Genomic DNA, 22535 nt, shown 5'->3' on the forward strand with positions numbered 1-22535 from the left:
GTTCTGCCAATTCATTTTCTTCTGTGGTGTTGACTTTCTTTGGAATGTCTTCCAACTCCCAAAATTTGCGAACAGATTTATCAATGGAGACCATAGTAGTGAGCTGACAAGACACTGGTTTTGGAGGAATCTTGAAACAGGGCCCGGCTATAAGCCAACCAAACACACTATCATGCAGGAATGGTAAACCTTCTCCCAAAGAGTGTTTAATGACTCCCAGATCCCAGATAACTCCATGCAAGGGCTCCCCCTATCAAGTGGTCGATTCTCCCTTTCACATTCCACTAAGGATCAGCTAGTTTGAAGTGTTTGGGAATCGGGAGAGAATTCTTGTCCAATATCCAGTTTGGTTGATCCATGGTGACCTTTCACATAACCAAACAATCGACCGCTTGACACATTTCCACATCATCGACTTGGTACATCACCTTCACCTGTGTTTCTTGTCTACATAATTGAGTGGACTCATTCACTCCATCCACTGCAAATCGTGATAGCTGACATGGGAGCATCAATGAGTGGCAAAGACGTGAAGAAATAATATTCACTTGAGAAGCAGGATCAAGCACCATTCGACATGTTTGTTTATTGCCATATTTGTCAAGTACAGAGATCAATGCTGTGGCAAGCAAAACGTTTGAATTAACTCCACCTAATGAATCTGAACAAGCTAGTGCAGTAGATGGTTTGTCCCCCATGGCCCAGAAATCAAACCTCCATCCGGTCTTGAGACTGACGAAGTGGCGACAGTGCTATCAGAGACAGGGTTTGCTACAACAGCATATGCTGAAGCAGCGGGAAAAGCATCATGAATCAATTTGTTATGAGACTTTTTACACAATTGACAAGTAGGATATTCGCAAACTTGAATATTATGAAAATCTGACAAATAATTCTGACAAATCTTTAATTTTTGAACTACCTCTAATCTTGTGCTGGCAGGGTGACTTCAAAACTTTTTGCATCTGAATAATCTATGAGATCCCTCATTACAATAAGTACAATTTTCAGCAGCCCCTGCTGCACAACTTGAAGCTTTTTTAACATTACCACTAAACTTACTCTTACTGGTGGCTGGATATCGTCGGTTGCCTCAGCAACTGTACTAACTGCATTTGCTTTGTGTCAGCATTCGTTGTAAGCAACGCATCGCTGCGCGGCGTTTGCAATGAATGCAGACACAAAGCAGATGCAGTTAGCACAGTTATTGAGGCAACCGACGATATGGTGTTGAGGATACGTCCAATGTACAATGTTCCAGTGCCCGACAGCGCTTGCTCATGAACTTGTAGAAGTCATCCCAACTTGCTGTGATTGCATGCTCTTCTTGTGCCCATTGCCATTGGGTTTCCCGGTCAAGTTTCTTCAAGGCACAATGAATCAACCAGGGGTCTCTCTCACGAATTTCCAGAGCTTCCAATGCGTCTATAATGGCCGTTGAATCTGTTTGAATCTTCCTCAGCGATGAAATGGTTGGCTTCGTAGTCGCTGGCAAGTCGAAGAATTTGTCCATGAGTTCTTTCGTGATTGAAACTTTGTCATCATATCTCTCGACAAGACGATCCCATGCCCTCTGGTAGTTATCATCTGAGATGCAGAATTTCTCAATCAATTGAGCAGGTTCACCAGAGACGGCTTCCTTCAGGTAATGCATCTTTTAAGCTTTTGTTAGGTGAATATTTCTATCCACAATTGACACAAATAGATCGTGGAAAGATTTCCAGCCTGCGTACGATCCGGAAAACTTAGGTACTCGAATTGGATCAAGCTTTGTTGCTGATGGCTGCGTAAAACTTCCATCTAGCCCGGCTGATATATTTCCCCAATCCACGCGAGATTCTTCAAGATAAGTCTTGAATTCCTCCTTCTGAGTGTTGAGTATTTCCTTCAGCTTCATCTCTTCAGACTTGCGCTGCTTTTCTTGTTCATCAAGTTGTCTTGACATTAGTGCTAGAAGCTGGGACAGAGTGACATTCTCTTGAGCTCCTGGTGGTGGAGCTGTCATTGCAGTTTCGATTTGTGCAAGAAGTGCCGAAGCTCGTGAGTACAAATCAGCACATTCCTCCAAAAAATCAATTAACTCCGTCTGAGCTGCCTCCCTTTCCTCTTCAGAGATATTCTGGATAGTGGCTGTCTGAATTTCTTGAAATCTTTTCTCGATCCGTTTGATCAGATCTCTTTTAAAAGTGATCTCCGTTTTCGATGTTGGCATCAGCAGAAGAGCACTTTCGGATTGAAACTTCTCGATGACAAGCCTAACGGAACCCAATTGTTTTCTGTAGGATGCTTGAGCAGTTAGATTCTGTTCCCGGGTGCTGGGTTGAAGCACAAACTGACTTCACGATGCTCAGGAGGACCAAATGTTACCTGTAAATGACACAGGGTGTATCTATTAAAGGGACAGATAATCCTAACCGGCTTATGTGGGTGAGATTCTTAACATGAGCTAACTTGGAACGCATGCAAATTCGATTTAGAGCTGAAGTTGCGGGACGCCATTCAATTATCTTGAATCAAATTCATGAAATTATACAAATTTTGTATTTAAACCAAAATATCAAAGATTTGGATGGAGTGACAGAAAAGTGATATATGGGTGAAATGTAGACCAGAATGTTCTGTATAATTTTGCTGTTCATCGATTAATCAGAAGCCGAGATAATCGAGGTTGTTTGTTTCTGAACTCGTTTTTTCGACTAGATCGTCCCAAGTGTTCATTTGGTGTACTTCAACTATATCAAAGAATTGTTGTATTTTGTGAGACTTTCCATTTAAAACCCTATTTTAAGTGTCTTGGTCGAGTAGAAGTAGTCAAATTGGCATCTGAGTGGTTTCAAAGCGTTATTATGGGAAAAGTCAATTTTTTCACACTAAACGACAAAATCGGAGAGATCGCATTATCTGATCGAAAAATTATGTATGGACGAGATGTAGACACGAACGTTCTCTACAATTATGTCGAAGTAATTATCAAGATCGGTTCAGCGACAGTCGAAATAATTGAGGTTATGTGATATTGAAATTGGTTTTTCGACTGTGGCGCCCCTGGTGTTGGTCCTACGAAGTTCAAATGTTCCAGAAAGTTGTAGCATTTGGTGAGATCTTTCGTTTAAGCACTCATTCATCAAAATCGGTCTAATAGAACCGAAGATATGATTTTTTGAATTTTGTGAACTTTGACCCCTCATATCTCCTGTTCTATTATAACCACAGCACACTTACGCCCCATTTTGGAAACATCCTGGACTGGACTATAACATTCTAAAATTCCATTAATTTGCACAAAGGATTTTTTGAGAAAAATGAGTTTGAATTTCGATGAATTTTGAGGCTATCGCAGCGCCACCTGTGGTGACTTTTTGAACTTCCATCTGAAAGTGCTCATCGAGACGAAACCAAAAAGGTAAAATTTAGCTCAAAATGTTAATTAGAACCGGAGATAGAGGCCGGTCAATATTCAAACTTTGACCCCTTATAGCTCGGGTCAGGGGTTATGGATCGATTTAAGTATTTTTTTGTTTGTGAAAGAATATTAGGTGAGATTCTTAACAATCTCACCTACTATAATCCTAACAAAATTTCATGTCCTCCGATCGCGCTCAAACTTGGCCAAAATGTGTTTCGCCACTTCTCGATCACGAATATATGGGGGGCTAAGTTACGTTCCCGGCCGGCCGGCCGGCCGTCCGGCCGCTCTTTGGAGCTTAATAGCTCCTAAACTAAAAAAGATATCGACTTGCGGTTTTCGGCAAAGGTTATATATCGTGTGAAAATTGCAACCTTGTGCATAGAACCCCCACCCCCCACCCCTCCTTCCGCCATTTTGAAGACCCCCCTTTTTTTGTTTTCTCAATAGCTCCGCCCCTATGGCATCGAGCGGACTCAAATTTTAGTATGTTATAGCTGGGCCTTAGAGCTTTCCATCAATATCAAACTTAAGGTCCCCCGACCCCCCTGACCCGAGCTATAAGGGTCCAAAAAAATTTTCTTAAAATGGCCATAACTCCGGTTCTAATTGTCAGAATTTAAAAAATAAGGGCTTTTTGGAAAGCTCTCGTGAAATGCCACTTCTCCTTCTAACATCGCAAGTTCATAAAACCACCGCTAGGGGCGCTTTTTTTAAAAAGAAAATTTTTAAATCTTAAAAGTTAAATAACTCAAAAATTCCATTGTGCATCGGGCTGAAAATTTAGTATGTTGTAGCCGTTGATTATACCTATCAAACAAAAAAAAACCTTAAGTCGATCCATAACCCCTGGCCCGAGCTATAAGGGGTCAAAGTTCGAACATTGACCGGCCTCTATCTCCGGTTCTAATTAACATAGCGACCTAAATTTTACCGTTTTGGTTTCGTCTCGATGAGCACTTTCAGATGGAAGTTCAAAAAGTCACCACAGGTGGCGCTGTGATAGCGTCAAAATTCATCGAAATTCAAAGTCACTTTTCTCAAAAACGGCATTGTGCAAGTTAATCAAATTTTAGTATGTTGTAGTCCAGTCTAGGACGTTTCCAAAATGGTGCGTATGCGCGCTGTGGTTAAAACAGATCCGGAGATATGAGGGGTCAAAGTTCACGAAATTTAAAAAATCATATCTCCGGTTCTATGTGACCGATTTTGATGAATGAGGGCTTAAACGAAAGATCTCACCAAATGCTACAACTTTCTAGAATGTTTGAACTTCGTGGGACCAACACCAGGGGCGCCACAGTCGAAAAACCAATTTCAATATCACATAACTTCAATTATCTCGACTGTCGCTGAACCGATTTTGATGATTACTTCTACATAATTATAGAGCACATTTGTCTCTACATTTCGTCCATACATCATTTTCTGCTCAGACTACGCTATCACTCCGATTTTGCCGTTTAAGTGTGAAAAAATTGATTTTTCCCATAATAACGCTTTGAAATCACTCAGATGCCAATTTGACTGCCTCTACTCCACCAAGACACTTAAAATAGGGGTTTAAATGGAAAGTCCCGCAAAATACAACAATTCTTTGATTTAGTTGAAGTTCAACAAATGAACACTTGGGGCACTCTGGATGAAAAAACGAGTTAAGAAACAAAAAACCTCGCTTATCTTGACTTCTGAGTAATCGATGAGTTCAAGTTCTACGGCAAAATTATAAAGAACATTCTGGTCTACATTTCACCCATATATTACTTTTGTGCCAGTTCATCCAAATCCTTGACATTTTGGTTCAAATACAAAACTTGTATAATTTCACGAATTTGATTCAAGATAACTGAGTGGCGTCCCACAACTTCAGCTCTAAATCGAATTTGCATGCACTCCGAGTTAGCTCACGTTAAGAATCTCACCTACATAAGCCGGTTAGGATTATCTGTCCCTTTTATTATTAAAACAATAAATATGTCAAATGAATCAAATGCTGTAATAGCCCCGCCCCTCACACTTCATGGAGCGATTTCTTCCATCTTTATTCAAGCCCTAGTTAATTTTGTTTTAAACTTGTTTGTTGAGAAATCAAAGAAATTAAGCCACATGGCTTAACCTTAGATTTGATCAAGTTTTACGTGTATTAGGTGAGATTCTTAACAATCTCACCTACTATAATCCTAACAAAATTTCATGTCCTGCGATCGACCTCAAACTTGGCCAAAATGTGTTCCAGCACTTCCTGATCAGGAATATATAGGGGGCTAATATACGTTCCCGGCCGGCCGCTCTTTGGAGCTTAATGGCTCCTAAACTAAAAAAGATATCGACTTGCGGTTTTCGGCAAAGGTTATATATCGTATGAAAATTGCAACTTGGTGCATTGACCCCCCACCCTCCACCCCTCCATCCGCCATTTTGAATACCCCTATTTTTTTTTGTTTTCTCAATAGCTCAGCCCCTATGGCATCGATCGGGCTCAAATTTTAGTATGTTATAGCTAGGCCTTAGAGCTTTCCATCAATGCCAAAATTAAGGTCCCCCGACCCCCCTGACCCGAGCTATAAGGGTCCAAAATAATTTCGTAAAATGGCCATAACTCCGGTTCTAATTGTCAGAATTTAAAAAGTGAGGGCTTTTTGGAAAGCTCTCATGAAATGCCACTTCCTCTTCTAACATCGCAAGTTCATAAAACCACCGCTAGGGGCGCTATTTTTAAAAAGAAGATTTTTCAATTTTCTAAATTAAATACCTCAAAAATTCCATTGTGCATCGGGCTGAAATTTTAGTATGTTGTAGCCGTTGATTATACCTATCAAACAAAAAAAACCTTAAGTCGATCCATAACCCCTGGCCCGAGCTATAAGGGGTCAAATTTCGAACATTGACCGGCCTCTATCTCCGGTTCTAATTAACATATCGACATAAATTTTACCTTTTTGGTTTCGTCTCGATGAGCACTTTCAGATGGAAGTTCAAAAAGTCACCACAGGTGGCGCTGTGATAGAGTCAAAATTCATCGAAATTCAAACTCATTTTTCTCAAAAACGCCATTGTGCAAGTTAATCAAATTTTTGTATGTTGTAGTCCAGTCTATGACGTTTCCAAAATGGTGCGTAAGTGCGTTGTGGTTAAAACAGAACCGGAGACATGAGGGGTCAAAGTTCACAAAATTCAAAAAATCATATCTCCGGTTCTACGTGACCGATTTTGATGAATGGGGGCTGAAACGAAAGATCTCACCAAATGCTACAACTTTCTAGAACATTTGAACTTCGTGAGAGCAACACCAGGGGCGCCCAAGTCGAGAAACCAATTTCAATATCACATAACCTCAATTATCCCGACTGTCGCTTAACCGATTTTGATGGTTACTTCGACATAATTATACAGGACATTTGTCTCTACATTTCGTTTATACATCATTTTCCGATCAGACTACGCTATCACTCCGATTTTGCCGTTTAAGTGTGAAAAAATTGATTTTTCCCATAATAACGCTTTGAAATCACTCAGATGCTGATTTGACTGCCTCTACTCCACAAAGATACTTAAAATGAGTAATCGATGAGATCATGTTCTATGGAAAAATTATAGAGAACATTCTGGTCTACATTTCACCATATAATACTTTTCTGTCAGTTCATCCAAATCCTTGATATTTTGGTTTAAATACAAAATTTGTATAATTTCACGAATTTGATTCAAGATAACTGAATGGCGTCTCCCAACTTCAGCTCTAAATCGAATTTGCATGCACTCCGAGTTAGCTCACGTTAAGAATCTCACCTACATAAGCCGGTTAGGATTATCTGTCCCTTTTATTTAGATAATGTAATTGGTTTATAAAATAATTTATCACTCGGAATTCAAACCAAGAAAGATAATGCTTTCCACAATAATTGTCAAACTTTCCGTTCGTAAATTCAATCACAAACCTTGCATACATAACGATCAGCGAAATGAGAAAAATGAACAAAGAGTATTGTGGTATTAGGTGAGATTCTTAACAATCTCACCTACTATAATCCTAACAAAATTTCATGTCCTCCGATCGCGCTCAAACTTGGCCAAAATGTGTTTCGCCACTTCCTGATCACGAATATATGGGGGGCTAAGTTACGTACCCGGCCGGGCGGACGGACGGACGGACGGGAACGGTTTTTAGCCATCCATATATTCGTGATCAGGAAGTGTCAAAACACATTCTGGCAAAGTTTGGGGCCAATCGGAGGACATGAGATTTTGTTAGGATTATAGTAGGTGAGATTGTTAAGAATCTCACCTAATAGAGATCCAAGGCGGAAATACTAGGGATTGAAAGCTGTACATCAGTTCCAACACTTCCTCAATTCATAAGGGGAACCCCTAACTTTTCTAGCACTTCTGAAGTGTTTCAAAAGTCATCCGATACTTCCAGATTTTCTTGCATTTCCGATACATTTTAAATATATAAAATCACAGATTAGGTTACTACATTTATATGCAAAATAATTTGCGACTGAACACGTTTCAGGATTAAATATTTTTGCACTAAAATAAAATAAAATCCAATAGTGTCGTCCCTTAAGTGAACAAAAATATTATTTTCTTTGGAAATAATCAATACACTTGATTTACTAATTAATATAATTTTACACTTAATACATAAATTAATTTAGTGATTTTTTAGCAGTAGTGTTACTGAAAAGTTCACAAAAATATTTCTGTCCAAGCCCTGACTTGTAGCAGAGCTTAGCCTAGAGGAAGAAGCCTTTCCAAATCGTTCAGAAAGTCTCCTTGCTCTTTTGCGTAGCTCAGGAGGCTGCAATTAAATAGTTGCCGGCAATTAAATAGTCGTCCAGAGAGGACGTCCTCTAATGTCAAGTATAGAGTGATTAACGCCACTTGAGTGATGGCAATTTGAATGTTGCCTCTCCGGGGAATCTGAAGGGTTTCTAGCCCTTCTGACTTGGCTGTGGTGCGCCTCCTTCGTCAACTATTTAATTTAGCTCTACGAGAGCTTCTCTGCACCTGCCGCTTGTTAGGCAAGTTTTAGCTGGGGCCGATGTCTTGTTGGCACTCGGGATGGTGCCGCCGAACTTAGGCCTGTCCAGGAGAATAATTAAGCCCTGCTTATTATTTGGCACTTACTTGTTAGTAGCTGCCGCTGATTCGTGAAGTAAAACTCTTGTTTAAGCTGGCTTTTTCATTCTGATTTATTTTAACAATTTCTTTAGCTTTTATACAATTCTAATATTCCCACTTCAGATATGATATTGTTACGAAACGAAGGGTGTAGGTACCCTGGGTTCGTGAGAAAACATCCTGACCCAAGAAAACGAGTGAAGGTAATTGCGACGATGTCCAGAGAACTACTAAGAAAGAGACGTCTTTGTTACTCCAATTTTTACTTCATTCTTTATTAGCAAATCTTTTCCTATAATTCTTTATTTATTTTAAATTAACAATAAAGAGGACTGGGGGACTTTCCTCCCTCTCTTTCCCCTGGAATGGCTTAGGGAGCCTTTCCGGACACTTGGGAGGTAACACTATCCGGGTTGGAAGCTCCTCCACCAGAGTCACCCTTCTGGATGGCGGGTTGGCAGCAAAAGGTGACTTTTTTTCTGCGTGGTGCGGCGGCCCGAGTCTTTTTCTTCGGGGGTGATTGGGCGATTGCCCACGGGGTTTCGGCTGTCTGTCGGCATCCGATCGTGAGGCCCCTGATGAGGGTGTCGAGGCTTCGACTTGGCGGTGTGGCGGGCGGTCTAATGGCCGGCCAGAGGGCACACGGGGCTCGAACCCGTTCTCGATGGCGTATTCAAGGGCAAGGAAATGCGCCTTGAATAGTACTTGGTGCCACTCCGAGCGCCGGTATAAGAACGGCGGATAGCACGGTCGCGTTGTGCGGCTGGTGTCCTTTCCCTGTGTCGCTGATGCTTCGCCGCCACGGTGATCCACAGTTGCTTCTCAGGGGAGGTGTTATCACCTGCTCTGCTCGTCCCTGTCGACTACGCTGTTGTGGAGTCGGTGGCAAAGGGCTTATTAAGGCCGGAGGGGCTGAGAGTGTCCGTTTCCAGTCCCTCCAACTGGGGGATGCTTCCTGGGGAAGAGTGGCCAGTTGATCTGGAATCCGTGTTTCCGCGTATGTCGCACGGAGCCGAACGCTTTCCTTTCTCCGGTAGGGCTGGGGGGACACCTCTGTCTTTAATCGCTCTACTGGGCGCTTAATGGAAGCCTTGCTGGGAAGACATGTTGCGAGTAAATTTAAAATTTTGAAAATTTTCCCTCCTTATCTCTATAATTACTCGCGCCGCAAAATTTGTTAATCGAGGGTAACAATTTTGTGTGACTTCCGTGTCGAAGTAAATGTCCCGTTGTGTGATGGGAGAGCACACGATGGACCAGGAATTTAGTCAGTCAGTGCCCAACTCTAAGAGTGTCTATATCACCCCACAGGAGCCCACGATTACCCCATCACCGACGCTGGAAGGAGCCCCGAAGAGGCCATAGCGCCCCAAGGAAAAAGTGTGTGCTGTCCCAGAAGTGCCCGAGATACCCAAGAAAAGATCGCGAATAATGTTCAATATTAGTAGTGCAAAATATTGTAAATTCATTTAATAATATAAGTGCGATTGTGAAGAGAATTTTCCTTTTTTTTCATTTTCCACGAGGAGGCCAGAGGCCACGTTTCATTTGGCGCCCAACTTTTTTCGATCCCACGTTTAAAAGCATTTTCTTTTGCGTGATGAGTTTTCTTTAAAATTTTGGTGTGCCTCTTGATACCTTCTCATTTTAATTTGGGAATCTCTATCACAAGTTTTTTTTCGCACTTTTTGCATTCGATCAATTCATTTTTTCCCACATCTCTCCAGTGCATTTTGTGTGCAGATTGATCTTTGGATGGGAAAAATTGATTCTCGGGCACAAGTGTCGTGTGATAATTGGTTCAGATATTTGTGGCTCTTGTGGATAGACACAAATCTCTTCATATTAGGTGAGATTCTTAACAATCTCACCTACTATAATCCTAACAAAATTTCATGTCGTCCGATCGACCTCAAACTTGGCCAAAATGTGTTTCAGCACTTCCTGATCACGAATATATATGTGGCTATTTTACGTTCCCGGCCGGCCGGCCGGCTGGCCGGCCGGCCGCTCTTTGGAGCTTAATAGCTCCTAAACTAAAAAAGATATCGACTTGCGGTTTTCGGCAAAGGTAAAAGGGACAGATAATCCTAACCGGCTTATGTAGGTGAGATTCTTAACGTGAGCTAACTCGGAGTGCATGCAAATTCGATTTAGAGCTGAAGTTGGGAGACGCCATTCAGTTATCTTGAATAAAATTCGTGAAATTATACAAATTTTGTATTTAAACCAAAATATCAAGGATTTGGATGAACTGACAGAAAAGTGTTATATGGGTGAAATGTAGACCAGAATGTTCTCTATAATTTTTCCATAGAACATGATCTCATCGATTACTCAGAAGCCAAGATAATCGAGGTTTTTTGTTTCTTAACTCGTTTTTTCATCCAGAGTGCCCCAAGTAGTCATTTGTTGAACTTCAACTATATCAAAGAATTGTTGTATTCTGTGGGACTTTCCATTTAAAACCCTATTTTAAGTGTCTTGGTGGAGTAGAGGCAGTCAAATTGGCATCTGAGTGATTTCAAAGCGTTATTATGGGAAAAATCAATTTTTTCACACTTAAACGGCAAAATCGGAGTGATAGCGTAGTCTGACCGGAAAATGATGTATGGACGAAATGTAGAGACAAATGTCCTCTACAATTATGTCGAAGTAATCATCAAAATCGGTTCAGCGACAGTCGAGATAATTGAGGTTATGTGATATTGAAATTGGTTTTTCGACTGTGGCGCCCCTGGTGTTGGTCCCACGAAGTTCAAATGTTCTAGAAAGTTGTAGTATTTGATGAGATCTTTCGTTTAAGCCCTCATTCATCAAAATCGGTCACATAGAACCGGAGATATGATTTTTTAAATTTTGTGAACTTTGACCCCTCATATCTCCGGTTCTATTGAAACCACAGCGCACATACGCACCATTTTGGAAACGTCCTAGACTGGACTACAACATACTAAAATTTCATTAACTTGCACAATGCCGTTTTTGAGAAAAGTGACTTTGAATTTCGATGAATTTTGACGCTATCACAGCGCCACCTGTGGTGACTTTTTGAACTTCCATCTGAAAGTGCTCATCGAGACGAAACCAAAAAGGTAAAATTTATGTCGATATGTTAATTAGAACCGGAGATAGAGGCCGGTCAATGTTCGAACTTTGACCCCTTATAGCTCGGGTCAGGGGTTATGGATCGACTTAAGGCTTTTTTTTTTTGTTTGATAGGTATAATCAACGGCTACAACATACTAAAATTTCAGCCCGATTGCATAAGGAATTTTTGAGTTATTTAACTTTTAAGATTTAAAAATTTTCTTTTTAATAATAGCGCCCCTAGCGGTGGTTTTATGAACTTGCGATGTTAGAAGAGGAAGTGGCATTTCACGAGAGCTTTCCAAAAAGCCCTCACTTTTTAAATTCTGACAATTAGAACCGGAGTTATGGCCATTTTAAGAAAATTTTTTTGGACCCTTATAGCTCGGGTCAGGGGGGTCGGGGGACCTTAAGTTTGGTATTGATGGAAAGCTCTAAGGCCCAGCTATAACATACTAAAATTTGAGCCCGCTCGATGCCATAGGGCCGGAGCTATTGAGAAAACAAAAAAAGGGGGGTCTTCAAAATGGCGGAAGGAGGGGTGGGGGGTGGGGGGTCAATGCACCAAGTTGCAATTTTCATACGATATTTAACCTTTGCCGAAAACCGCAAGTCGATATCTTTTTTAGTTTAGGAGCTATTAAGCTCCAAAGAGCGGCCGGACGGCCGGCCGGCCGGCCGGGAACGTAACTTAGCCCCCCATATATTCGTGATCAGGAAGTGGCGAAACACATTTTGGCCAAGTTTGAGCGCGATCGGAGGACATGAAATTTTGTTAGGATTATAGTAGGTGAGATTGTTAAGAATCTCACCTAATAAAAGTTCACGAAATTCAAAAAATCATATCTCCGGTTCTATGTGACCGATTTTGATGAATGAGGGCTTAAACGAAAGATCCCACCAAATGCTACAACTTTCTTGAATATTTGAACTTCGTGGGACCAACACCAGGGGCGCCACAGTCGAAAAACCAATTTCAATATCACATAACCTCAATTATCTCGACTGTGGCTGAACCGATTTTGATGATTACTTCAACATAATTGTAGAGCACATTTGTCTCTACATTTCGTCCACACATCATTTTCCGATCAGACTACGCTATTACTCCGATTTTGCCGTTTAAGTGTGAAAAAATTGATTTTTCCAATAATAACGCTTTGAAATCACTCAGATGCCAATTTGACTGCCTCTACTCCACCGAGACACTTAAAATATGGGTTTAAATGGAAAGTCCCACAAAATACAACAATTCTTTGATTTAGTTGAAGTTCAATAAATGAACACTTGGGGCACTCTGGATGAAAAAACGAGTTAAGAAACAAAAAACCTCGCTTATCTTGGCTTCTGAGTAATCGATGAGATCATGTTCTATAGGAAAATTATAGAGTACATTCTGGTCTACATTTCACCCATATAACACTTTTCTGTCAGTTCATCCCAATCCTTGATATTTTAGTTTAAATACAAAATTTGTATAATTTCACGAATTTTATTCAAGATAACTGAATGGCGTCTCCCAACTTCAGCTCCAAATCGAATTTGCATGCACTCCGAGTTAGCTCACGTTAAGAATCTCACCTACATAAGCCGGTTAGGATTATCTGTCCCTTTTTAATTTTTCTCCAATGTTTTATTGGAATTGGGCATTTTTTTTATGTGTCTCACAGGCCACATGGTGAACACGAGGTGAGCGAAAGTGTTGCATAAGAGTTCAATTCAATTGCTTACACCGTTAGTACAAAGAGAATTTACGGTACATCTCTAAAAATTGATATCGGAAGATATCAACTGGAGCACATTTTGCGCAATTTTCTCTGCACCTCGTGGCTCATCTCTTGTTAAGTTTTGTGTTATAAGTTTTTGTAGTATTTGAGGGATTTTTTTTCTATTTCTAGTAATTAATTGAAGAATAAAATGTTCGGTATACGATCTCCAAAGAAGAAAAGTACCCAAGGCAGCCCACCTTTAACAAGGTTGGCAAAGACAAAATCCCTGTCTAATGTTTCGGAGACCAGTGTGGAGAAAAATGATGAAATTTCACCAAGTGGTCGCGCTACAGGATCGCTAGCATGGAATGTGTCATTGGGAAAAGATGCTTCTTCTCGAATTGGTGCGGGGGGAGGTTATGTTTCAAATGCAGGTAATGCGGGGGGTTCTTCGGTGCCTGGTGCGGGGGGTTCTTTGGTAGGTGCGGGAGGTTCTCTTCCGGCTGGTGCGGGGGGAACAATTCCGAAGAGGAAAGAGGATTTTAGTGTGGTAGAAAACAGATTCCAGCAAATTGAGGGAACTCTGTCACAGGTGGTGAAAACACATGGGTTCATCAGTGAAAAATTAGACCGCGTGAAATTCCAGGATAGTGTTAATCCATTTCCCACAAATACACAAGGATGCGGTGCTACTCGATCCAATGAGAATTTAGGACAATCTATTGTAGACCAAACTTTCCGCCTAAAGGAAAAGCCATCAGTAAATAATATTGGCCAACTGGGTGGGGGTGATGGTTATGTAGTGAGCGTCCATATTGATCGCATTGGAATTCGGGATGACCCTATACCTCCGTTAAGGGATGATACGGTTATACCACCGGTACGGAATCCGAACATTACGACAGGATTTTATAAACCTATTCCTATTAAAGATTGGGGAATCAAATTCTCTGGAGATAGTAAAGGGATGAGGGTGCAAAAATTTATTCATGAAATGGAGAAAATGGCTGCAGCCCAAGGTGTTTCGGTAAATTCCATCTTGTCCTCGTTGCACCTTTGTCTAACAGGAGATGCTCTTGAGTGGTATAGGGCTAGTAATCTTTTTTACAATTGGGGAGATTTTGCATTCGCCCTCAGATATACATTTGGGAGATCAGATTGCGACCTCACGATCAGGCGTAGGATCGAGGAGAGGAAACAGAAGGAAGGTGAAATAATAGGAGTTTATATCAGTGCAATGAAATCCTTGTTTCGCGAACTGGAAATAAGACTCGACGAATTCACAGAAATGCAATTAGTTCGTAGGAACTTAACACCTCAATTTCGCGATGCAATTCTATTGCGAGACTTCACCGCCCTTGATGAGTTGGAGTATGCGCTCCATAAGGTCGAACAAAATATTCTCCTCGCTGCTACTGATCGCCCTAAGAAGGTTCAAGTCAATTCGGTTGAAACTGTTCCCCAAGTTGCAAGTGTTTCGAAATCCCAATCCACTCGATCTTCTCAATCAAGCCAAAATTCTCGCCAATTCAAACCTCGAAACCAAAACAATTCTCGTCAAAATTCGGGACGTGCGCCCTTATGCGTGAATTGTTATCTGGGCTACCATTCAGTGGAAAATTGTAGTCAGCCACGCCGTGCTCAGTTGTTATGTTATGGTTGTGGTGCTGAGAATGTAACCTATCCCAATTGTCCTAATTGTGGATCATCGGGGGAAGCGAGAAGGGAGGATTGAGAGGGACAATCCCTCCTAAAGTATCTTCAATTTCTGTACCTCAGGTGTTGGTATTAGATGATAGTGTTGATGTTATAGATCGTAATGATCTTTTTTCTTCCGCTGGGAATCCTACCGATCTTTCCACCCCAGAGAGTATAGTTCCGTTAAAATAGTGTTCAAATGAAGACCCTCCACTAATTGATTTAGCGGACATAGGGGTGGTAAGGGGGGATGGGGGGCTTATGATCGATTTTTCCGAAAGTCCAGAAAATGTATCCACTTTGAAATCTTCCGTGTTATCCTGCGAACCCATGGTGTTTGAGGTCAATGATACTTCTGAAGGAACTCCCTTTCAAGGTGATCCTCGTCCCTATCTAACGGTTAAGGTTTTCGATCGTGAAGTAGTGGCTTTAATGAATACAGGGGCAACACAAACATGTTTTGGGAAAGGTTTGGGGGGAATTCTTAGTGAATTTCAAATTTCAATCCGTTTAAGTTCTAATCCTGTCTTTGTAAGGACTGCTGATGGTGTTATGCACCATTGTGAAGAATTGGTAGATGTTCCATTCCAGTATAATAATGAGACTCATCTTCTTTCTGCTCTGTTGGTCCCTGATTTGGCATCGGCATTGATATTGGGAATGAATTTTTGGAGAGCATTCGGGTTGAAAATGATTAAACCTATGACGACTCCGGTTGTTAGTGAGGTGGGGTCATCGTCAGATCTTATTCACTTATCTCAAGAACAGAAAATAATCTTAGACGAAGCCATAAGGTCCTTGCCTATCACAACCTTGACTTCTTTTGGGTGTACTTCCAAGATTACCCACACTATCGATACAGGAGATAATAGTCCTGTCCACGAGAGGTGTTATCCTGTGCCTACGCATTTGATGGGACCTGTCGATGAAGAACTGGATAGGTTACTTCAGTTGGGTGTGTTGAGGGAATGTGAGCCAACTCCGTGGTTAAATCCCGTGACCGTAAGGATTAAAAAGGATAAGAGAATTAGATTCTGTTTAGACGCTCGGCGTTTAAATTCAGTCACAACCCGTGATACTTTTCCCCTACCTCATATTGAGTCCATTCTTTCACAATTAACCGGTACAAGGTATCCTTCTTCGATTGACCTTTCAGAGGCGTTTTTCCAAATTCCTCTTGACCCAGAATCTCAATGCAAAACCGCTTTTGCTCTTCCTGGGAGGAAGCTTTATTGCTTTTAGCGAACCCCATTTGGGCTCGTCAACTCCCCGATGACCATGGCAAGGTTGATGGCAGTAGTTTTGGGCCATGACTTGGAAAATAATGTCTACCACTATTTGGATGACATTTTGATAGTCACTGAGGATTTCACTACTCACGTGGCTATGCTGAAGGAAGTCGCTCGAAGGCTTAGGGAAGCCAATTTGACAGTTAATCTGTCCAAGTCCCGGTTTTGTGTGGGGAAACTCACGTATTTGGGGTACGATCTTTCATCTGAAGGTGTATCGACGAATACAGCAAAGGTTGATGCCATCCTTCAACTCCCTATTCCCAATAGTATCAAAGGTTTGAGGCAAGTAATTGGGATGCTTTCCTGGTATCGCAAGTTCATTCCTGATTTTGCGACAGTTATCGCACCATTACCTAACTTGTTGAAGGGAAAGCCTACAAATCTTAATTCGACTACAGAAGCGGATGAGGCGTTTTCGCGTTTAAAGCAACTTTTAGCTTCAGCTCCCATTCTTGCGACGCCTAATTATGACCTTCCTTTTCGCGTTAAAACAGACGCTAGCGATTTTGGATATGGTGGTGTGTTGGTTCAAGGTGAAGGTGACCAAGAAAGAGTCATAGCTTGTATGTCTCGGAAGTTTACGTCAGCCGAACGTAATTATACAACAACCGAGAAGGAGTTACTTGGGGTAATCTACAGTATTGAAAAATTTCGTCAGTATCTTGTTGGGGCTCAGTTTCATCTAGAAACCGATCATTCAGCGTTGATCTGGTTACTTAGATTAAAGGATGCTAAAGGGAGATTAGCAAGATGGATTTTAAGTCTCCAAGAGTACGACTTTGAAGTCACTCATAGGCCCGGACGAGAAAATGTAGTCCCTGATGCCCTATCTCGTTGTTTTGATTTGAATTCGGTGGTTCAACTGCAGGATAAATGGTATACTTCTCTTTTCACCAAGTTACCGATAATCCTAGCGATCACCCTGAGTTCCGTATAGAAAATGGGAGGTTGTACAAAAATTGTCGAATCAAAAATCCTTTGCGTGTTATTGAGCATAAATTGAAGTTGGTAGTTCCACGTGAGGATAGAGAAGATTTGTTGCGAAAATATCACAACGAACCTGTTGCAGGACATTTTGGGTTTTTCAAAACCTTTAACAGACTCGCTGAGTTCTGTTAATGGCCCAAGATGCGGCAGGATGTTAAGAAATGGATTAAGAAGTGTTATGTGTGTAAAGGCTGTAAAGCTCCGAACACCACTCTTGCCCCATCAATGGGAAAACACGTGGAGGCCAAACGGCCGTGGGAATTTATTAGTGCGGATTATATTGGTCCATTAGTGCGCTCTTCCCATGGGTATACTAACATTTTGGTCCTATTAGACAAATTTACAAAGTTTGTCTTACTGTTTCCGTTGCGAAACGCTAAGACTCCGGCGTTAGTACGGGTCCTTAATGACCATGTGTTTAATGTGTTTGGTTACCCTCGTTGCATATTGACGGATAACGAAGTACAGTTCGAATCGAGGGAGTTTAAAACCTTTCTTGAAAAATGTAAAGTAACGCATTACAAAACCCCTTACTATCATCCGCAATCAAATCCGACTGAACGGGTCAATCGCACGATCATTTCATCTATACGTGCTTTCATACAGCGCGAACACAAAGAATGGGCAGAACATCTCCATGAAATTCAGGCAGCCATTAATTCATCCGTCCATGAGGCATCAAAATTCTCGCCGTATTATCTTAATTTCGGCCAAAATATGGTTACCTCTGGCGATCAGTATGATACAATCGATGTTAACCCACCTTTACCCGTCGATGTTCGGATGGGGGAGCTAGCGAGTGCTCGTGGGGCTGTTGGCCCGCGTTTGCGTAAAGCGCACGAAGATTCTGCGCGTAATTATAATTTGCGTACACGTGACCATCAGTTCTCTGTGGGAGATCTTGTCTGGCGCCGTAACTTCCTACCATCTGACGCGGCTAAGGGAACCCAGCATAAATTCTTTCGTTGGATTAAATGCCAGGTAATTTCTGTGCACGGTAATACTTACCAGTTACGCGATTTAGATAGCAATAAAATTGGAAAGTATCATAAAAAGGACATTAAACCGGATTGAGGTTCTATTCATTGTTTTGTAATTCGTCTTTCGATTTGATGACTATGTATCGGAAGGATAAGCCAATAATGAAGATCAGGGAAATCTAATGTATTTTACAGAATCTATCCTTGAAAAGGGTTGGACGTCGAGATGATCTCTTGTTTGAGACATGTGAAATCTTCATAATTCTCGATCTTCTTGTGGTTTAAAATTGGGATGTATTTAATGAGGGAAATCGTCTTGAGTATCCTTTCGCTGTAGTCGGCCGCTACAGTGACCTCAATGTGAGAATTAGGGACGCAAGGGACGAGGACAAGCGTACCCTGGGGAATTGGGATGGAGGTTTTTGGGATGCAGTGGGGCCGGTATCATCACTCTTTTCTTCTTGGAAGGAAGTGCCTCCTGTATCCTGACTTATACTTTCTTCTTTCCATTCACTAGGTAGCTGTCCTATCCTTCCATTTGTCTTTTCCCCAATCCAACCCTAGAAATTTCTGTCAAAAGCCAGCACAAGTATTCAATCTAGATCGAGGATGTGGTCAAGAGTGTTTGAGCCTATGTCAGAAACATATTTTCGCGGAATTAATTGTAATTTACCACTCTCCAGTAGGTTTTTTCTATTACAAAATGTATCTATTTTTCTATTTTTCCATCTTGAACAAAAAAATTTAAATCCCTATATAAAAAAAATCTATTTAAATATATATAAATATATCTTCGTTATCATGCTCAGGCATGAAGACAATGCAAATTTAGCATCGAACTTTATTAAAATTTTCAAATCAAAAATATATAACAGTCGAAGCTGCTTGAAAGTTCCCATTGGTAACTCAGTTACAAATACAGCAGTGGCAACAACTTTACTTTAGTAAAGGGGGCAACGGAAGAAGCATCCCACTATGTGGTGGCGCTCTCAGTCAATTTAAAGTATTGACAATTTCTGCCAATATTATCAGAGTTTCGCATAGACGAACTCTTTAAACATTTTTCTCATAGTGAGCCTGCAACTTTATTATCAACAATGCGGGGCCCCTATGGTCTAACGCCATCGGATGGTAGCCATCCAGTTCTAGATAACAGGCCACATTCATTACATTCCATTTCAAAATTTAATTAAAATCTCAATAGGACATTAGACTTAACTTTGTGAGGAGAGGACTTATTGGTCACGTAAAGCTGGAATTCATTCCAATGCGATTTTTCCGTAAGATCAAGGTTTGCTTGGTTCCACTCAAGATCATACGATCCGAAATAGTAGCAATACAGGTGCATTCCTCTATGCCAAATAGCCTACCCCTTTCCTCAAAGTGCCTCGTGAAGGGGTTGCGGAATTTCGTGAGTGAGGAGGTTTGATGGTTTGGCTGGTGGTGATTCCAGGTGACCCGGTAGGGGGGATGCTATACCATATACCAGGGTTAAATTCAAGTATCTACTTGCTGGGAAAGTACTGGGAATCAAGTGAGTACTATAAAAGGAAGAATTGCCAAAGGCTTTATCTGATGATGTCATCGAAGTCGAATCGGAAGTTCGAAATATATGGTTTCGGTTCTAGTTTTAGTTTTTCAATTATATTTTTATGGCGCCCATATTTTCATTTTTTTTTCCTTAGTCCACGTGACTCCATTTTTCTTTTTTTTTCATTTTTTTCTTTTTCCAAGTAAGGGGAGATGTTGCGAGTAAATTCAAAATTTTGAAAATTTTCCCTCCTTATCTCTATAATTACTCGCGCCGCAAAATATGTTAATCGAGGGTAACAATTTTGTGTGACTTCCGTGTCGAAGTAAATGTCCCGTTGTGTGATGGGAGAGCACACGATGGACCAGGAATTTAGTCAGTCAGTGCCCAACTCTAAGAGTGTCCATATCGCCCCACAGGAGCCCACGATTACCCCATCACCGACGCTGGAAGGAGCCCCGAAGAGGCCATAGCGCCCCAAGGAAAAAGTGTGTGCTGTCCCAGAAGTGCCCGAGATACCCAAGAAAAGATCGCGAATAATGTTCAATATTAGTAGTGCAAAATATTGTAAATTCATTTAATAATATAAGTGAAGAAGGTGCGTAGGGCATCGAAAGCTCTGGGAAGAAAAGTTTTTTATTCTGGGCTGATTTCTCCCATCCGACGATCACCGGATTATTGTAGTTAATGAATTGTTACGTCGGCTCCTTACCCTAAAAGTATCTTCCGGAAATTAAGATGTCACATCAGCAGGAAAGGGGTTTTTATTTACAAATCACCTCAACCCATGGGGGTGAACTGACAGACACACTTCGAATGTACAGCAGGTTAATCAAGAAGGCGGCGAGTATTGAGGTCAGGAGGGTTTTCCTCATCCAATGTCGAAGACAGGGTGTATTTCCGAGACACATCACGGATAATTTGGAGTGTGTCAAGAACCTTGTAGTCGCGGATTCTCCGTACAATGCCCGGGCAACCAGGCTGATGAATGCATTTAAGGCTAAGATATTAAAACTAGAGCTGGGAATCACACATTGGAAGGTGAGGAGGATACATGAGGAACTGAACAGCATTAGGAGAACCATACAGCGTAGATTGCCAAGAGAACTGTGCCAGGGTTTCCTGTCTCGCCAGGAGGCAATATATGTTGCACTGCTGAATGAGAGATCATCAGGTGTTGATAGGAAATTTTTGAGATTGAGACTTGCCGCTGAATCACAACACATTGGTGAGCATCCGGAATTTCTGGTAAACATCAGTGATGTTGAGGTTCCAGAGAATGTCCACAAGTTGCTGGCGCTCGGGCCAAAATTTGCACTACCAACATCCAAGATTCCTATTTTACACATCATTGCGGATATCGAGGAGATGGTGGGCTCGGTGGACAATGAAGAAGAAAGAAATATACGCAGGGCAAGGTTGATAAATATCCTTCAGAATGGTATAAGAAGTCCCAAAAATCCAACCCCTGTCGAAAAAGTGGTAAGCCAATGGTGTAGAGAGATAAGCGCATTCCTAAGAAGAGACGGAGAGAATATAGTCATTGTAAACAGCGATAAGGGAAATAAAACAGTCATAATGAACAAGACAGATTATCAGGAGAAGATGAGAATTTTGGTTAACTACGAAAACTCATACAAATCAACCACAAGAGATCCCACGTCCAGGATACAAACACAAAACAATGAATGGGCAAGGCGAATGAAGGAGACGGGTCAGATTGAATTGAGCCAAAAGATGAGGATAACAACGTACAATTCTGTATCTCCAAGGATTTACGGATTGCCGAAGATACACAAACAGGGTATTCCGTTGAGACCTGTAGTTTCTTTCATCGGAAGTCCCACGTATAAGATGGCTAGATTTGTCGCTGATCAATTATCCCCACTTGCAGAATGCATATATAACATAAAAAACTCGGAGGAGATCGCAACACTGGTGAACAGATACCAACTTCCTGAGGGATACATTTTGGTGAGTCTGGATGTGGTCTCACTCTTCACTAATGTGCCCATTGAACTTGCTTTGGAGGAGATCGAAAGACGGTTTGAAGAAATAAAAGACCACACTACCCTGGAAAAAGAAATGCTCATTGGAATCACAAGGTTTTGTTTAACTAGCGGCTACTTCACATATGAAGGAAACATTTACCTGCAAACGGAAGGTGTGGCTATGGGATCACCCATAAGCCCCATTATAGCTGACATTGTCATGCAGAGAGCACTTAACACGATTCTTGGGGGATGTTCGTTGAGGATTGGTTTGGTGAGGAAGTATGTGGACGATCTACTCATCACCATCCATTCGGATGATGTGGGGAGCGTCCTGGAGGTGTTCAATGCCTTCCATGATAAGATCCAATTTACACTGGAGAAGGAAGCAAATGGTGTACTCCCGTACTTGGATTTGGCCCTCCACAGAATGCCAGATAATACCATCACTACGGTTTGGTATTCTAAACCAATTTCCTCACAGCGAATGCTGAACTATAACAGCGGACATCCGACCAGCATGATAATGAATGTTGCAAGAAATTTCGCGAGGCGAGTGAGAAGTGTCACCACAAAACCTGGGGTGAATCCGGAACCAGCAATTAGATCGGTGCTAAGGAAAAACGACTACCCACAGCATATAATTAGAGCCGTGGTGTTAGGAAGTCGAGCGCAAAGGCGAACCAGACAGGTTCAGGCACAGCCCGGAGATCCACCTAAATTC

The sequence above is a fragment of the Phlebotomus papatasi genome, chromosome 4, assembly GCF_024763615.1.
Source record: "Phlebotomus papatasi isolate M1 chromosome 4, Ppap_2.1, whole genome shotgun sequence".
NCBI classification, from domain to species: Eukaryota; Metazoa; Arthropoda; class Insecta; order Diptera; family Psychodidae; genus Phlebotomus; species Phlebotomus papatasi.